The sequence below is a fragment of the Schistocerca piceifrons genome, chromosome 2 (assembly GCF_021461385.2).
Source record: "Schistocerca piceifrons isolate TAMUIC-IGC-003096 chromosome 2, iqSchPice1.1, whole genome shotgun sequence".
Classification (NCBI taxonomy): Eukaryota; Metazoa; Arthropoda; class Insecta; order Orthoptera; family Acrididae; genus Schistocerca; species Schistocerca piceifrons.
Genome location: NC_060139.1, coordinates 956,129,690 through 956,149,971, shown reverse-complemented (window position 1 = coordinate 956,149,971; position 20,282 = coordinate 956,129,690).

Genomic DNA, 20,282 nt, shown 5'->3' with positions numbered 1-20,282 from the left:
ATTTTGCCCAATATACAGATTGAATAACATCGGAGATAGACTACAACATTGTCTCACTCCCTTCTCGACCACTGCTTCCCTTTCGTGCCCCTCGACTCTTATAACTGCCATCTGTTTTCCGTAAATATGGTAAATAGCCTTTCGCTCCCTGTATTTGACCCCTGCCTCCTTCACAATTAGAAAGAGCGTATTCCAGTCATCATTGTCATAAGATTTCCTTAAGCCTACAGATGCTGAAAGCGTTGGTTTGCCTTTCCTTAATCTATCTTCTAAGGTAAGTCGTAGGGTCAGTATTGCCTCACGTGTTCCAATATTTCTAAGGAATCCAAACTGATCTTCCCCGAGGTTGGCTTCTACCAGTTTTCAAAAACGGCTCTAAGCACTATGGGACTTATCATCTGAGGTCATCAGTCCCCTAGGCCTTAGAACTACTTTAACCTAACTAACCTAAGGACATCACACACATCCATGCCCGAGGCAGGATTCGAACCTGCGTCCGTAGCGGTCGCGCAGTCCCAGACTGTAGCGCCTAGAACCTCTCGACCACACCGGCCGGCTCTACCAGTTTTCCATACGGCAATAAAGAATTCGTGTAAGTATTTTGCAGTAGTGACTTAGTAAACTGACAGTTCGGTAATTTTCCCACCTGTCAGCACCTGCTTTCTTTGGGGTTGGAATTATGATATTCTTCTTGAAGTCTGAGGATATTTCTCCCGTCCCTTACATCTTGCTCACCAGATGGTAGAGTTTTGTCATGGCTGTCTCTGCCAAAGCTATCAATAGTTCTAAAGGAATGTTGTTTACTCCCGGTGCCTAGTTTCGATTTGGTCTTTCAGTGCTCTGTCAAACTCTTCACGCAGTGTCATATCTCCCATTCCACATTATCGGCGTCCTCTTCCATCTCCATAATATTGCCCTCAAGTACATCGCCCTCGTATAGAACCTCTGTATACTCCTTCCACCTTTCTGCCTTCCCTTCTTTGCTTAGAACTGGTTTTCCATCTGTGCTCTTGATATTCATACAAGCGGTTCTCTTTTCTCCTAAGATCTGTTTAATTTTCCTGTGGGCAGTATCTATCTTACCCCTCGTGAGAGAAGCCTCTACATCCTTGCATTTGTCCTCTAGCCATCCCTGGTTGACCATTTTGCTCTTCCTGTAGATGTCATTTTTTTGAGGCGTTTGTATTCCTTTTTGCCTGCTTTATTTACTGCATTTTTATATTTTCTCGTTTCATCAATTCATCATCACTACTGTTACCCAAGGATTTCTACTAGCCCTCGTCTTTTTACCTACCTGATCCTCTGCTGCCTTCACTACTTCATCTCTCAGCCTACCCATTATTCTTCTACTGCACTTCTTTTCCCTACTCTTGCCAATCATTCCCTAGTGCTCTCTCTGAAACTCTCTACAACCTCTGGTTCTTTCAGTTCATCCATGTCCCATCTCCAAAATTTCCCATATTTTTGCAGTTTTGTCAGTTTTATTCTACAGTTCATAATCAATAGGTTGTGGTCAGTGCCCACATCTGCCCCTGTAAATGCTTTCCAATTTAAAATCTGGTTTCTAAATCTCTGTCTTACCATTATATAATCTATCTGAAACGTTCCAGTGTCTCCAGGCCTCTTCCTCGTATATAACCTTCTTTTATGATTCTTAGCTATGATTAAGTTATGCTCTGTGCAAAATTCTACCAGGCGGGTTCCTCTTTCATTCCTTACCCCCATTCCATATTCATCTACTACTTTTCCTTTTCCTCCTTTTCCTACTATCGAATTCTATTCCCCAATGTCTATTAAATTTTCGTCTTCCTTCACTATCTGAATAATTTCTTTTATCTCATTATACATTTCTTCAATTCTTCGTCATCTGCGGGGCTAGTTGGTATATAAACTTGTACTACTGTGGTAGGCGTGGGCTTCGTGTCCGTCTTTGCTTCAGTGCTGCGTTCACTATGCTGCTCGTAGTAGCTTAACTGCACTCCAAATGTTTTATTCATTATTAAACCTATTCCTGCATTACCCTAGTTTGCTTTTATATTTATAACCCGGTATTCAACTGACCAGAAGTCTTGTTACTGCTGCCACCGAACTTCACTAGTTCTCAGCATATCTATCTTTAATCTATTCACTTTCCTTTTTGAATTTTTAACCTAAATGCCCAATTAAGGGATCTGAGATTCCACGCCGGCCGCGGTGGTCTCGCGGTTCTAGGCGCGCAGTCCGGAACCGTGCGACTGCTACGGTCGCAGGTTCGAATCCTGCCTTGGGCATGGATCTGTGTGATGTCCTTAGGTTAGTTAGGTTTAAGTAGTTCTAAGTTCTAGGGGACTGATGACCAAAGCAGTTGAGTCCCATAGTGCTCAGAGCCATCTGAGATTCCACGCTCCGATCCGTAGAACGCCAGTTTTCTTTCTCCTGATAACGACGTCCTCCTGAGTAGCCCCCGGCTGGCAAAAGTCAGGTTATTTGTCCTCAACCAAATTTAATTTAAAATGAAAAACGGATTTTTAAAGTTAAAACAAATTATGCAGTATGATTTAAAGCAGGTAAAAGACCACTATTACTAAATCAGTTCAAAAACGCTTTTTAGCAGTTATTTACATGATGTTTTATGCATGATCTTTACTGGAAGGGGCCTCAAGGGGCTGAAAAGCATTCGTAATTTCAACCGTGAAGAAAGATTCTTGCATTTTTCGAAGCAGATATTCGCGGGGGAGGGGGGGTTCTTTCTTCAAGTACCTGGCATTTAAGTTTTTCCTGTTACACTCTCTCGCGAGTCAACGAGCCGAACCAGTCGTTCCAACATTTTTTTCGGCGAGCACCTGGGAGAGCAATATCTCTTCTTACGATATTTCGACTGATAACCGTACACACATCTGGGAGATAAGTCGGTGACTGAATTAAAACTACCTGATACATTGGTATGCTGTGCAGTAAATGCGATTGCGTCAAAGACAATACAGTTGGTACAATAGTGTCAGCCGTAACTACAACTTTATGTGCGTACGATAAACTGTAATTTCTCCCTGGTAGCTTAGCTACACTAGTACGTTATAGGTTAGTAACGCCAGTGTACGAAGGTGATGCTGCCTGCGCTAATATTTGGGAGAATAACTCCTCCAAAAGAACTACGGCTGCTATCTGACGTGTTGGAGCAGTCGAGATTATATCTGCGAAAGCAGCTCTCCAAAAAGTTGGAGAGAACTTGCGCTGTGACTTAAGTATAGCGAATGGACAAAAATATTATCATGCCCAACACCAAAATCATTATCATGTCCAGTTTTGTGCAGGAAAATTACTCGCATTCGAAATAACTTCCAGCCGTCTCGGAATGTACGAGGATCGTTCAATAAGAAATGCCCCACTTTTTTTTTCTCAGAACATATTTACTGCTACGTGTCAGAATTTGGTGACAACATACATCAGCATGTCTTTTCTATGTCCTACTTTTCTACGTAGTCTCCTCTACGTTCTATGGCCGTACGCCAGCGTTGTGGAAGAGCATGTATTCTCTGCTAGTAGAAGCTCTTGTCCTGTAGTGGTAGCCATGTGTTCACTGCATGACTGACACTCTCGTCATTTTCAAAGCGTGTTCCCAGTAGAGAATCTTTAAGCGACCAGAAGAGATGGAAGTCCGAGTGTACCAGGTCTTAGCTGTAGTGTAGGTGAGGCAATGATGTCCAACTCAATTTGGCGATGTGTTCCCGGGTTCTCAGACTTGTGTGTGGGCATGCATTATCGTGTTAGAGCAAGATTTCTGCTGGATTTTTGTCTGATCGAACACGACGAACACGGTTCTTGAGTTTATTCAGAGTCTTCACGTATGCCTCAGAAGTGATGGTTGACCCTCCTGGCATCACATCCACGAGAATGACGCCGTCACAATCCCAGAAGACTGTCGTCATGACTTCTCCGGCAGAAGGGGTTATCTTGAATTTCTTCTTTTGTGGTGAATTAGGATAATGCCACTCCATGGACTGCCTTTTTGTTTCCGGCGCAAAGTGATGCACCCAGATTTCGTCCCCCGTAACGATCTGCCACAGAAAGGCCTCTCCGTCGGTCGCAAAACGCTGCAACAATTTAGATGAAATAGCCTTTCTTTGAATCTTGTGGTCCGCTGTGAGCATTCGTGGAACCCATCGTGAGCACCTATTTGAATATCCGAGAGTCTCGATCATTGCAGACGCACTTCCAATGCTGACCGACAAGTGTAGAGCCAACTATCGAGTTGTAATGCGTCGGTCGGTACGAATAATGGCATCCGCACGATTCAGCATGTCTGGAGCAGTGGCTGTGACGGAACTTCCCGACCGTAGTTGATCATGGAGCTCTGTACTCCTATCAACTGCTTCATCGCCATACACTGAAAGCAAACGTTTATGGATGTTCACCACGGTTTCTTTTCCTGCGCACAAGAATTCAATAACAGCACACTGCTTGTAACGTGACTCGTATGTAGACGCCAATTTGACGATGTGCTCCGGGTCTGCCATCTGCCAGAATGGTTTGAAACTTCACCGGAGCACTTAACAAACATCCAACGTGAAACACCAAAAAGGACGTTTGTCTATGTTTATTAATGGCTTTTTAAAAAACTGTGGGGCACTGATTATTGAACGACCCTCATATACGAAGGTTGGAACTTTAATAGTGGCAACTATTTATTTACAGCTTTTACAAAATAGATACGTGTTTCAAAGTTTTACTAACTTTGAGAGTAGTCGTCAGCATCGTGTGTAGCCCGTTGCCAGCGATGTGGAAGTCGTAGGACACTCTTAGCAGTGCCAGTTGTGTTGACAGTTGGAGCGGCGTGGTCTATTGCCCGACGAATGTGTAGCAGTTCTGAAGCGAATGCCGTGAAGTGTTTCCTTCAGTTTATAAATCAAATTGAACGTACGAGGGCTTAAGTCAGGGGAGTGCAGTAGGTGGTATAGCACTTAGCAGCCCTATCAGTCAAACAAATAAGTTACAGCTTTTACTGTACGTGCTTGAGCATTGTCCTGCAAAATGATTGCCAGGTCCTGCAGAAAGTGTCATCACTTCTATCTGTAAACTGGTCGTAGGTTGTGTTCCAAAAATGAACGGCATACAGACAGAACTGATGACACTTTCTGCAGGACCTGACCATCATTTTGCAGGACAATGCTCAAGCACGCACAGTGCAAGATGTTACTGATTTGTTTGACTGATGGGGCTGCTAAGTGCTGTACCACCTACTGTACTCCCCTGACTTAAGCCCTCGTGTGTTCAAATCGATTTCTAAACTGAAGAAAACACTTCACGGTATTCGCTTCAGAACTGCTACAAATTCGTCGGGCAATAGGCTGCGCCGCTCGAACTGGCAACACAACTAGCACTGTTAATAGTATCCTACGATTTCCATATCACTGGCAACGGGTTATATACACTCCTGGAAATGGAAAAAAGAACACATTGACACCGGTGTGTCAGACCCACCATACTTGCTCCGGACACTGCGAGAGGGCTGTACAAGCAATGATCACACGCACGGCACAGCGGACACACCAGGAACCGCGGTGTTGGCCGTCGAATGGCGCTACCTGCGCAGCATTTGTGCACCGCCGCCGTCAGTGTCAGCCAGTTTGCCGTGGCATACGGAGCTCCATCGTAGTCTTTAACACTGGTAGCATGCCGCGACAGCGTGGACGTGAACCGTATGTGCAGTTGACAGACATTGAGCGAGGGCGTATAGTGGGCATGCGGGAGGTCGGGTGGACGTACCGCCGAATTGCTCAACACGTGGGGCGTGAGGTCTCCACAGTACATCGATGTTGTCGCCAGTGGTCGGCGGAAGGTGCACATGCCCGTCGACCTGGGACCGGACCGCAGCGACGCACGGATGCACGCCAAGACCGTAGGATCCTACGCAGCGCCGTAGGGGACCGCACCGCCACTTCCCAGCAAATTAGGGACACTGTTGCTCCTGGGGTATCGGCGAGGACCATTCGCAACCGTCTCCATGAAGCTGGGCTACGGTCCCGCACACCGTTAGGCCGTCTTCCGCTCACGCTTCAACATCTTCCAGCCCGCCTCCAGTGGTGTCGCGACAGGCGTGAATGGAGGGACGAATGGAGACGTGTCGTCTTCAGCGATGAGAGTCGCTTCTGCCTTGGTGCCAATGATGGTCGTATGCGTGTTTGGCGCCGTGCAGGTGAGCGCCACAATCAGGACTGCATACGACCGATGCACACAGGGCCAACACCCGGCATCATGGTGTGGGGAGCGATCTCCTACACTGGCCGTACACCACTGGTGATCGTCGAGGGGACACTGAATAGTGCACGGTACATCCAAACCGTCATCGAACCCATCGTTCTACCATTCCTAGACCGGCAAGGGAACTTGCTGTTCCAACAGGACAATGCACGTCCGCATGTATCCCGTGCCAACCAACGTGCTCTAGAAGGTGTAAGTCAACTACCCTGGCCAGCAAGATCTCCGGATCTGTCCCCCATTGAGCATGTTTGGGACTGGATGAAGCGTCGTCTCACGCGGTCTGCACGTCCAGCACGAACGCTGGTCCAACTGAGGCGCCAGGTGGAAATGGCATGGCAAGCCGTTCCACAGGACTACATCCAGCATCTCTACGATCGTCTCCATGGGAGAATAGCAGCCTGCATTGCTGCGAAAGGTGGATATACACTGTACTAGTGCCGACATTGTGCATGCTCTGTTGCCTGTGTCTATGTGCCTGTGGTTCTGTCAGTGTGATCATGTGATGTATCTGACCCCAGGAATGTGTCAATAAAGTTTCCCCTTCCTGGGACAATGAATTCACGGTGTTCTTATTTCAATTTCCAGGAGTGTACAATGCTGGTGACTACTTTGAGGGTCAGTAAAACTTTGAAACACATATCTATTTTGTACGAGCTGTAAATAAATAATTGCCACAATTAAAGTTCCAACCCTCGTTGAAGTACAGGTCCTGTATGGTTTTCAGTGGAATCTTATATCATTCTTAGTGCAAAATGGTGCGACGATCAGGTGTCGATGCTGGAGGAGGATAGCGATCATGAACCCTTTTCCCCAAAGTAGACCACAAAGGCTTAAAAATATTCAGATTTGGTGACTGTGGTGGCTAGGGTAGATGCTATAACTCGTCCTCGAACTCACGAAATCAATCCTGGTCGATGCAGGCCATGTAAACACAGCTTCACCATTCGGGAAGAAACAGTCCACTACTAGGTGTACCTAACCAGCCTAAATAGTCACATAATACTTAGCAGTAATCCGATATTGATGAGTAACCATTGGGCCCCTGGAAAACCACGGTATTGTTGCCCAAATCATCACCGAACCGCTGCCATATTTCGCCCTTGGGACGTAAACTAAGACTGAAGTTGGAAACAATGTGAAACGAGACTCATCCGACCACATGACTTTCTTCCAATGCTCAAGTCCAGTAAGTATACCTGTAAGTATGGTTTGTAAGCTGCGCAAAATTCATCGAAGAATGTCTCTTACTTATGAAGAAAAGTGTACCTATAGCAACAAATGCAGCCAACAGTAAGTGAAGAAAATCATAAAATTTCACATGGAAAAAAATTATTTTGTCATGCTCTTGAACTTCCACTGCTATGAGTGTGAATCCTGAATCCTTACTGGTCATGCTGGCAAAGGTTTATGAATTTATTTGTAAAAGTACAGACAGTGCAAATTGAAATGTCCTGTGGTGCCTCTCCTGCACGAAGTCGGCCCGTTTGACGTTATACCCTCCTTAATAGGCTATGGCAGCAGACGACCAACACAAATGTCTTTGCTATCACAACACCATGCCTGCAACCCCTTTCCAGGGCTCGTGACCATATCGGTTGGGCCATAGACGAGTGGAAAACAGTGGTTTAGTCAGATGAATCCCCTCTTAGTTGGTAAGAGCTGATGGTAGAGTTCGAATGTGACGCAGACCACACGAAGTCATGGATCCAAGTTGTCAACAAGAAACTATGTAAGCCAGTGGTGGCTCTGTAATGGTGTGAGCTGTGGTTACATGGAATGGACTGGTTCCTCTTGTCCAACTGAATTGACCTTTGACTCGAAATTATTAGGTTACTTGGAGACTATTTACAGTCATTCATGGGCTTAATGTTCCCAAACAATGATACGCCATGTCACTGGGCCACAACTGTTCGCGACTGGCTTGAAGAACATTCTGGATAATTCGAGCGAACGATCTAGCACCGAGATTGCATGACAGTAATCTCATCGAACATTTGTGGGACATAAGCGAGAGGTCAGTTTGTGCACAACATCCTGCACTGGCAACGCTTCCGTAATTTTTGACGGTTGTAGAGGCAGTACGGCTCAATATTTTCCAGAGGACTTGCAACGACCTGGTGAGTCCGTGTGCGTTGAGTTGCTGCACTGCGTTGGGAAAAAGGAGACCCAAAATGATATTATTAAAAATGAATCGTGGCGTGGCAGGCCTTGCTTGTACTTAGGCAGCAACGTGGGTGCTTCTTGCAGTTTTCTGCTGCTATCGCCGTTCAGCAAATCAGTCCCTGCCACGAGATGCTGGGGACGGCCTTGGTCGTCCTCTGCCTGCGCGTCTCACGCTGCACGCACACGGCAGGTTAACGACCGAAGGCTGCAAGTGCGCTAGATGCCTTGCGTAATTAAATACGCTGTGGGCTGTGAGACGGAAATTACAAGAGCCCTGGGAAAGGTTCTTCCCGGGAGTTCGTTCCTCTTTCCACTTTCAGCCGGCTGCCGGATTAACAGCCATCCGGTGGGAATGCCGTGAAAATAGTCACTCATTTTCTCTCTGGATTTCTCTCCTAGTCGACGTATATTACGGGAGGCAGTAACAGCGAAGCAACGGAATACATGGCCTATGGAGAGCTGTTAACCATCGCGTAGGCAAATGAACTGAAGCCTGTCTACACCGCGCGTGTTCCTGCTAACTGGCAGAACTGCCAAAACTGTACCCCCGCCTCTCCATAAGACCATCTTTCCGGAATTTTTGCTATGCAGATTTATCACTTATATATTTTTGTTACTAGGTTTAATAAAAGTGAAGCATTATAGAAAAATGGACTTTGAAGAAGTATACTGATCAAATGCATTGCAAACAACCAATTACAAATGAATCATTGCAGTAAATAGATAATAAATTGTATAAAATTGAAAGTATACCAATATGCATACCTTATTCACTGTAACAACTATTGTAAAATGGTTATAGTAAGATGTATAATAAAGAACAGAGTTTGTGTCTTAGAAATTTATTGTACTGTATAAGGGGTGATTAAAAAATTTCCATTTGAGGGCACTGATGCAGCGTACATGCAAATTAAAGCGAGTCGGATGTGGGCGTGCAAACACCGACATGTACGTAAGGAATCAGTGTGCATTCGTTCCTTCCGACGTGCGTGCGGTAAATGAGGAACCTGAACTATGGCGAAGCTACTACCAGATGAATCCATATAGGACCAACGTGCTGTTATTCTTTTCTTGGGTGCCGAAGGACAAACACCGGTAGGCATCCATCGGAGAATGGGGCAGCATGTCCGTCGAAAACCACGGTTTTAGAATGGTGCGACTAATTCCGCCCTGGTAGCAATTAGACGCAAGGCGCCAGTCGATCTCGGAGGTCAGTCAGAAATTACACCAACTCAAATGGGAAACAGTCGAGCACCCACCCTATAGTTCTGAACTCTCCCCATGCCTTTCCCTTAAAAAAGGCTTTGAAGGAACGACGACACCTATCGAATGAGAATGAGCAGAAGACTTGGGGACTTCTTCAAGGACTGATGACCTCAGAAGTTAAGTCCCATAGTGCTCAGAGCCATTTTTGAACTTCTTCACGCAGAAGGACACGGTGTTTTGCCAAACGGCTGTCTTCAATGTGGTACATCGGTGGGATGGTTGTCTCAATGCTCATGGAAATTTTTTTGATTGGCATACCGATTCTGGACTGTAAGGCCTTCGAACACAAACTTTCTGATCTCCTCATATAATATTTCTTTGCATTTCGTGGCTTTAAGCGAAGGAAACTCGTTGAAGTCAAATTTAGAATGTCTGTTTCTAAAGACATGGATAGCTAAATCTGCTTTCACCTATACTCTACTTCAACTGCTTGTTGTATCATTATTATATGTGTGGTATCTGTTCATTCCGACTTACATAAGAAGTAATACATACATTTTGACGGTATTTCCTGATATCTTCAGTGTGGATGCACCCCAGGTCCGACCTTTTGCGGGTATCATGCTGAATGCTGAGAACAATGTGGATGGCGACCAGGGTTGTGAAGGCGCTCGAAACGTTAAGGCGACCGCTTGCGTAAAGCCGGATATCTGAGTTCGAGTCCCGGTTAGGCACAAATGTTTACTTCTCGCCACTGAAATATTTCAGTGCCCTCATGAGGCTGGCGTCGGTATCTCTCTTTCATCAGTTTTTGTATCAGCTTGAATCTGCTGAGACTGCGTTCACAATGTGCTGCAGTCACCTGCATCTTCATAAATATCCTCAAAGTTATTTCTGTGCTTCGATAAGCATCTCTTAATTACATTTTGAAAGAAAGATGGCTCTGAGCACTATGGGATTAACAGCTCAGGTCATCAGTCCCATAGAACTTAGAACTACTTAAACCTAACTAACCTAAGGACATCACACACATCCATGCCCGAGGCAGGATTCGAACCTGCGACCGATGCGGTCGCGCGGTTCCAGACTGAAACGCCTAGAATCGCTCGGCCACTCTGGCCGGCTTGAAAGAAATAAAAACTTCAAAATATGAAAATGGAGAAATCGTCTCAATGCTCCTTCATCTGTAACTTGACATCAATTATTTCGCTATTTTCCACTGTATTTGTCACCTAGGACCGATTCGAGGACATTTCTTCACAAAATAGACGTTTTTCGTACCCCTTTCCAAACCAAATTTTCACACAACCGCTATATTAGTTCTTCCCCCCCCCCCCCCCCCCTCACAACAGTCCCTTTCCCTTCCTTATTCACACATTACTTGCCGTTCCTCGGGCTCTTCGTAAGACCTTCAAAAGTAAAAGTAAATCTGGTGAGTGCGGAAACCGGATCGGTTGTTTTCGCTATGAATTATGATACACACTGTGTACAAATTTTGCGCTAGGAGTACCTCTGGCGCCCTTCTCAGCTTGAGGCGCAAACGGCCACTTGGGCCTTAAGCCGGCCCTACTGACACGGAAAACAGCTTGCTTGCTTCCTCCCTCCACCGTCGCCTCTTGCTCCAGTGCTCAGTCGGCTGAAACTGGCAAAAGTCTGAAGAATTCGTTCAAATATATATGTTCTTCAGCGCCCTCTCGCCGATCTTTGAGATCCCACTGAACCGCAGCAAAGCAGTAGCAAGAAAGAACTGTGTTGCTGAACATGATCAACCTGTGTAGAAGGCAAGATTTTGGTCAACTGAAATGTTTTTATCATTATCCTCTCGCTGGTCTTTCAGATCCCACTAAACTGTAGCAGAGCAGTAGGAAGAAAGAACTGCGTTGTGGAACGTGAACGACGTGTGTAGACGGCATCGTTGTGAAACAGGTGCACCGTTGCCGCATATACCATGCTAGCGATAGACGTCTGTTCGGCTGTAGCCGATTATTCATGATAATACTTCAACGTATTGAAGTTATACAGGGTGTTTCACAATTCATTTTACACAAAAATGGTTCAAATGGCTTTAAGCACTATGGGACTTAACATCTGAGGTCATCAGTTCCCTAAACTTAGAACTACTTAAACCTGACTAACCTAAGGACATCACACACATCCATGCCCGAGGCAGGATTCGAACCTGTGACCGTAGCAGCAGCGCGGTTCCGGATAGAAGCGCCTAGAACCACTCGGCCACAGCGGCCTGCATGCTACACACTGTTAGAGGTTGTAGAGGGGATTTAACAGATCAAATTTTACATAGAATCCACATGTCCGGGAACGTCATTCAACGGCACTACAGAGCGTCAAAGTTATAGGCGCCGCCGCCTGTAAATGTATGTATAACCAAACGTTCAAGGATGATGGTGACGGTTAAATGTATTCATTTGAGGTAATCGTATCTAGTTCGGAAACGAACGAAAAAAGTTACAAGTGAGTACCCCGTCTGGACACATTGGACAATGGAATACATGTACTGCTACTATTATTGGTAAGATTGTAGGGAAGGCAACTTTCCGAGGTGGTAGTGTAGACCAAAACAGGTAAAAAAAATATGCAGCAAACATGGCCTCTAAAAAGTATAATGAGCACTTTTTTATCTTCGCTACGGTGAAATACATCATCTCCATTGAATAAGTGCTCATAGCTCTTAACGTATGTATTGTAGAACCCATGTTTACTGGACATTTTTCCCTTGTTTTGGCGCACACTACCACCTCTGAAAGTCACCTGCCCTACATTCTTAGCAAGAGGTGGTAGTGTGCACCAAAACAAGGGAAAAATGTCCAGTAAACATGGGTTCTACAATACATACATTAAGAGCTACATGTATTCCACTGCGTTCGCTTATAACTTTCTTCTCGTTTATTTTCGGTACAGGGACCCTTACCTCTGATACAGCCGGCCGTGGTGGCCGAGCGGTTCTGGGCGCTTCAGTCCGGAACCGCGCGACTGCTACGGTCGCAGGTTCGAATCCTGCCTCGGGCATGGATGTGTGTGATGTCTTTAGGTTAGCTAGGTTTAACTAATCCTAAGTCCTAGTGGACAGATGACCTTAGATGTTAAGTCCCATAGTGCTCAGAGCCATTTGAACCATTTTGAACCTCTGATACATTTATCCTTCTCCATCGTCCTAGAAAATTTGGAACATCATCAGGAAATCACCCGTCTACATAGGGAATTCAGAAGTCTCTGTTACAAACTTCTACGACTTGTAGAGGAGTGTGAGTACATAATATTTTGAATAGGAAGTCATGTCCGGAAATGTATCGTTTCTGTGCTACAGCCGTTTGAAAACATGTTTGCTATGTAGATACGCAATAGGGTAATCATGGTGGGGGGATGTTAAGCCGGATAGGCTGATGTCATTCTGAACTGGTTCGAGCGTCATTCATGTGTGTGTGAGTATTAGAGCAACACTGTCTGCAGAATACACCGGCATGATCCCTGTGAATATCGAATCTCACAGTAATGGAAGAGCTGATCATCGCCTTTATCAAGATCGTTCTCTACATCGTCCGACTCCATGGCGTACCCTTTCCGCTACAATTACGCTTCGTCTTCGAGAAGGGGTACCCTACCGTCAGCAGGCGTGACTGTTTTGCTCCAAAGAGACGCCGCACACCCGATTTGTAAGAGGCCGTACTGCATCACGATGAAGAGAACCCTCCAATGAGTACACGAGCAGTGTCTTTCGCTATTAAGGAGCAGAACTGTAAAGCAAGTGATGTACCAGCTCACGCCTAATCAGTTACTTGTACTTGTGGTCACGTTATCAACATGTTTTCAAGTGCTTGAAGCACGGAAACGGTACGTTTCCAGAAGAGGGTCCCAGTTCAGAATATTATCTGCTGACTCCCTTCTACAAGTGCTAGAAGTCTGTGACGGGAACATCCGAACACCCTACATATACATACATCTACAAGCGCCGACGCCTACAACTTGTGCCGTCGTTGAACGACGTTTCTGGCCCCTATACAACGAGTTATTTGGCTTTGAATTGACTGATACAGTTGCTGGAGATCTTCCTGAGCGTCGTCGTATCAAATTATATCCGATTGGTGCTTTGGAATGTCAAAATCCCGAGGTGGTTTGAGGGCTCTGCCCAAAATGCTCAAAATGTTGTCAGTTGGGGAGAGATCCGGCGATCTTGCTGGAAGAGGTAGGGTATGGCAAGTACGAAGATAAGCAGTAGAAACTGGCGCCGCGTGCGGGCGGGCATTATTTTGCTGAAATGTGAGCCCAGGATGGCTTGCTATGAAGGACAACAAAACGGGGCGTTGAATATTGTCTACGTAGTGCTGTGCTGTAAGGATTACGTGGATGACAAAAGGGATCTTGCTATGAAAAGAAATGGCGACCCCGAAAAGAATCCTGGATGTCGTTCCTTTGGGCGAGCGACAGTCAGGTTTGTATACCACCGCTGTCTGGGACGTCGCTAGATACGTCTTCGCTGGTCACTCGCGCCTAGTTCGAAGTGGACCACTGAAGACAATTCTACTCCAGTCAATAACACTGCAAGAAGATGTGTCTGGAGACGTCCTGGACGGCGGTGGGATACCAGCCTGACTGTCGCCCAACATACGACCCAACAATCAGGAGTGGTGGTCTGGAATGCCATTTCCTTCCTTAGCAGTACATGTTTGGTTGTCATTCACGGCACCCTTGCAGCACAGCGGTACCTCGATGATATTCTACGTCCCGTTTTATTGTCCTTCATGGCAAGTCATCCTGGGCGTACATATGAGCAAGATACTGCCTGCCTGCACAAGGTGAAGAAAGGCTCGTTTGGCACTGTTAGCCGGGAGGCTCCAACTGAGAAAGTTCGGCCGCCGGGTTGCAAGTCTTATTTCAGGTGTTGCCACAATGGGTAACTCGCGTGTCGGTGATGATGACAACAATCGAACCCGGGCCCGTTGCATGGTACTCCAACAAGTTATCTCTCAGGTAAGCATGCGGACACAAGGTGAAAGTTTCTAATGCTTGTCTTCGTGCATGCCAAACCCTACCTTGGATAGACATGTTGCTGGATCTCTCCCCAACTGAAGAATTGTGGATACGGCCCCCCAAAGTGCCAGTTGGTCAGAATTTGGCACGATATTCCCCAGGAGAACATACAAGAACACTGTCAATCAATCCCAAGCCGAATAACTGCTTACATAAGGACCAGAGGTGGAAAACCGCGTTGTTCAATTGTTCAGTTTCGTAAGCTCTTTCTCCTGGCTAAATTTTCCAATGTTTTTGTTATAGCACTCATTTGATTGCTTGCGCGTGGTCTTGTGGCTAGCGTTTTTGCCTTTGGATCACGCGGTCCCGGGTTCGATTCCCGGCCGGATTGGGGATTTTCTCTCCCGGGGAGTGGGTGTTTGTGTTGTCCTCCTCCTCCTCATCATCATCATCATTCTTGACAGTGGCGCGAATGGACTGAGTAAAGAACTGGACTGTGTACAAATTGGGTCTTAGTACGGGCGCTAATGACCTTGCAGTTGAGCGCTCCACAAACCAAACATCATCATTTGTTTGCTTGTAAAAGTACATCACGTCTTTCTATTTCCATCCCATTCGGGTAAAGCCTTTGTTGTGTGTCGTTTATCTTGGAGTGTACTACAATAAGATACTGTGCCTATCGCTTGGGGCGGCGTAACGCATCGTGCGTTATTACCCTGACTATATATGGCCAGTATTTGAGAAAGAGAGCATTTAGACACTCCCAACAAACTATACACGTAATTTCAAACCTTTACGGTACTATATCTTGCTCGCATCCCCCTCAAAATGATGAAAGGAAAGAAGTTTATCGCTTACCACATTTTCGCTGTTCATGCTATAGAACTGCAGCATCAGGCATTTTAATTTGTTATTCGCAACGCATTCTGCAGAAGGTATCTAAATATACCGTTGAATGGAGATACAACATTATATCACAGTACCATACATGGTTCTTGAGACAGGGTATATCATACATGGGATGTCGGTTTTTAAAGAATCGGGGGTTGCTATTTTCAAAGAAACGGCGCTTCTTGTTCTACATTTGCCTCCCTATCACTGCGGCGTAATACGTACAGGTAGACTTAGAACATAATTAAAAATTCAAATTTCAGTAAGAAACTGCAACAATATTGCGAAATATGAGGTTCAAACAACTTAACAAAATTCAGATAAGTTAGAATAAGGCATCAAAGTAATGAATTCGACGTCGGTCGATAGGTGAACACCGCGTCATTTTCGAAGCACAAGTGAAACGAGTGATGGCTCTGCGTGTCAAATCCTCAGTGAGCGGGGTTACGCCAACCACAAAACCAAACGACGCCGTACGCAGGAAGACACCACACACCGTAAACAACTAGTGCCACCACACATCCGCTATTTACGTCAGACGTTATCTGCAATGAAATACGCATCAAAATGGGATTGTTGTGGACAGGTTTTTAAAACATCTGAATTCTGTTTGCTCCAGCGTCAGACACGACCCGTGAACTTTCCTTGCTGTATACTGACTATCAACAGTGGGCAGCAGCAAAACAATAGACTCTGCCGACTGGTTTCACGCAGCCTACCATAAATTCTCTCGTTGCCAACTTGCTCAAATCAGAGTAGAACTTGCATCCGACGGTCTCAATTATTTTTTGGATGTTTTCCAAAAACTGTCTTCCTCTTCAGTTTTTGGCCCCTACAGCTCCCTCAGGTACCATGGGAGCTATCGCTTGATGTCGTAACACGTGTCCTATCACGCAATTCCTTTCTATTGCCAATGTTTTCCACATGTCCCTCTACCGATTGATTCTGCAGAAAACCACCTCATTTCTTACGTAGTCAGTCCACCCAATTTTCACCATTAAACCTCAGCACGACATCTGTAATGCTCCGAATATCTATTCAGGGTTTTAAGTAGACCATCATTCAAACCGATACAACGGTGTGTTCCAAATACTCATTTTCAGCAATTTCTTGGTCAAATTAAAGCCGATGTTTGATAATAGTAGACTGTCTTTGGCCAGGAATTCCATCTTCGCCTATGATAGTTTGCTTTCTTATGTCTCCCTTGCTTCTCCCGTCATCATTTATTTTGCTTCAAATGCAGCAGAATGCCGTCAAGCCTTCTGTTTCGTGGTCCCCGTCTTTGCTATTAAGTTATCGGAACCTCATTTCTGCTACTCTGCATTGTCCTCCCCTGGAAGCTGAGTGGCCAGCGCGACGGAGTGTCATACCTAACGGCCCGAGTTCGATTTCCGGCTGGGTCGGACATTTTCTCCGTTCAGGGACTGGGTGTTGTGTTGGCCTTATCATTTCATCCCCATCGACTCGCAAGTCGCCGAAGTGAAGTCAACTCGAAAGACTGGCACCAGCCGACTGGCTACCCGACAGGAGGCCCTAGCCACACGGCGTTTCCATTTACTCTGCATTACTGTCGTCATTCTTTGCTTTACTGTAAAACCCTGGAGTGAGTTCATTATACTCTTCGTTCCATTCAACAGGTTCTGCAGTTCTTCTTCAGTTTCGCTGAGCAAAGTAATGTAGTCAGCGGATCTTACCACTGACATCCTTTCCTCCTAATCTTAAATCTCATCCCTGAACCTTTATTCTACATCCGTTATTAAGCCTTTTACCAATAGACTGAACACTACAATAATACGTCCGTTGTGATCCATTCTTATTTTCCCTGTTGGTTCTTGTACAAATCTTACGTTACCCATCTTTCCCTGTGGCTTACATCTATTTTCCTAACGTCCTGGTCATCTTGCACCATTTTAAACTGCCAAACGTTTTTCCTAAGGAGAAAAATCCTGTAATAACAATTTCTTGTGGCTAACTCGCCGAATGTAAATCTTTCCAGTGACTGTCACTTCAGCGACTTGCATGTCACTGACGTAACCTGATTTATCCAATCGGGGAAAGGGAAACTGCAGTTGAACGTGGAATCTGAGACGTGCCGCGCTTGGCGACACTTCACATCCTAGAGAGGCGAAGGCTAGGTTACAAGCAGAATGAAAAAGTCAGTAGTCCGTCTAGGAAACGTTTCCGTGACCTCTCGGTTTCCACGCGCGTACTTAACCAGTAAACTAGAAATTCCGTGTGAAAAATCCTACTGGATTGTTTTGATTTTAATTAAGTCTTATCTTCTCTATCAAATACAACAGCAGAATTGTGTCTCTGGTTCCTTTTCCTTTCCTACATCCAAACTGTCCTCTAACAGCTCCTTGAATTCCTTTCGCATAGTTATTCGTCGGAGCTCAGTTGGAGGTTTATGGGTTGTCACTCTTCCCATGTATGCAAATCTGTAAGAGTGAATGCAAATCGAATCGCTTCACATGAGATCTTGATCCACCGCCACCCTTTCAGCTCTTTGAAGGCCGGGCATCATTTTAACCAACCATATGTGTAAACGCTTTGAAAGGGCAGTGATCAGAGTAGCTAACCACATATTTGTCTCAGTTATCTCAACTAACCAACTAACTGTTGATTTAAGATTCACTAGACGGTACGAGAATCACAGTGTAGGACTTTTGTCACGTGTTTAGTACACGAGGTGATATTTCAGGTATTTTTGGTATTGTTCGTGGAAGTCTCGTGCACTTTTCTCTGTTCTTTAGACGGCTGATTATGGTAGTAATTATTTATATTCATGTGTCGACCGTCCCTTAATCGACATGTAATGTTAATTTTTATTCGAATAGAATTTTCTGCATTTCATATTCGAATTTCTGTGTGATTAGTGGCGCTAATCACCGGCCTTCTTCTCCATCCAGTACGTCTCGCCAAGAAAGAATAGCAGATGAAGGATGTTACCGAACATTATTTAATGAAATTCTTTCTAGTGACAACAGCCTTGACAGTGTTGAAAGTGGTGACTAGGACCCCGCATTCACTTTCGACGTGAAGTGTAAAAGAGTTTGTTGGCTCCAAAAATAGTTTCAGTGGATACTGCTTCATCTCCTGTATACAAAAATACATTACTGGGCATTAAAATTGCTACACCAAGAAGAAATGCAAATGATGAACGGGTATTCATTGGACAAATATATTATACTAGAACTGACATGTGATTACATTTTCATGCAATTTGGGTGCATGGATCCTCTGGCCGTAATAACGGCCTTGATACGCCTGGGCATTGAGTCAAACAGAGCTTGGATTGCGTGTACAGGTACAGCTGCCCATGCAGCTTCAACATGATACCACAGTTCATCAAGAGTAGTGACTGGCGTATTGTGACGAGCCAGTTGCTCAGCCTCCATTGACCAGACGTTTTCAATTGGCGAGAGATCTGGAGAATGTGCTGGCCAGGGCAGCATTCCAACATTTTCTGTATCCGGATTGGCCCGTACAGGACCTGCAACATGCGGTCGTGCATTATCCTGCTGAAATGTAGGGTTTTGCAGGGATCGAATGAATGGTAGAGCCACGGTTCGTAACACATCTGAAATGTAACGTCCACTGTTCAAAGTGACGTCAATGCGAACAAGAAGTGACCGATACGTGTAATCAATGGCACCCCATACCATCACGCCGGGTGATACGCCAGTATGCTGATGACGAATACACGCTTCCAATGTGCGTTGACCGCGATGTCGCCGAACACGGATGCGATCATCATGATGCTGTTAACAGAACCTGGATTTATCCGAAAAAATGACGTTTTGCCATTCGTGCACCCAGGTTCGTCGTTGAGTACTCCATCGCAGGCGCTCCTGTCTGTGATGCAGCGTCAAAGGTAACTGCAGCCGTGGTCTCCGAGCTGGTAGTCCATGTGCTCGCAAACATCGTCGAACTGTTCGAGCAGATGGTTGTTGTCTTGCAAACGTCCCCATCTGTTGACTGAGGAATCGTGACGTGGCTGCACGATCCGTTACAGCCATGTGGATAGGATGCCTGTCATGTCGACTGCTAGTGATACGAGGCCATTGGGATCCAGCACGGCGTTCCGTATTACCCTCCTGAACCCACCGATTCCATATTCTGCTAACTGTCATTGGATCTCGACCAACGGGAGCAGCAATGTCGCGATTCGATAAACCGCAATCGCAATGGGCTACAAATCAACGTTTATCGAAGTCGGAAACGTGATGGTACGCATTTCTCCTCCTTCCACGAGGCATCACAACAACGTTTCTCCAGGCAACGCCGGTCAACTGCTGTTTGTGTATGAGAAATCGGTTGGAAACTTTCCTCATGTGTCAGCACGTTGTAGGTGTCGCCACCGGCGCCAACATTGTGTGAATGCTCTGAAAAGCTAATCATTTGCATATCACAACATCTTCTTCCTGTTGCGTCCATAACACGTCACCTTCGTGGTGTAGCAATTTTAATGGCCAGTAGTGTAATTTACCATCCGAGATCAAGAACACAAACCATACGTAGACGAGAGTATTCGCCACGAAAGCAGTAAACATCGGCCTATTGACTCATCATCTAGAGGATGTGCAGTTTGCAGTTCAAGAAAAACCCTGGTCGGAATTGTGTGGATATGTTCAGCGTACAAAGTACTTCTGTCCGAGAGCAGGCAACAACTGTTTCAAGAGATAACACGATAATTAAAAGAAAGTTATACCAAAGCTGAAACACCAGCTATCCAAATTGTATAGTGTGATGGGGCGATGGTTAGCTGCGGCGACCACATTTAACGCTAACATTTTGTT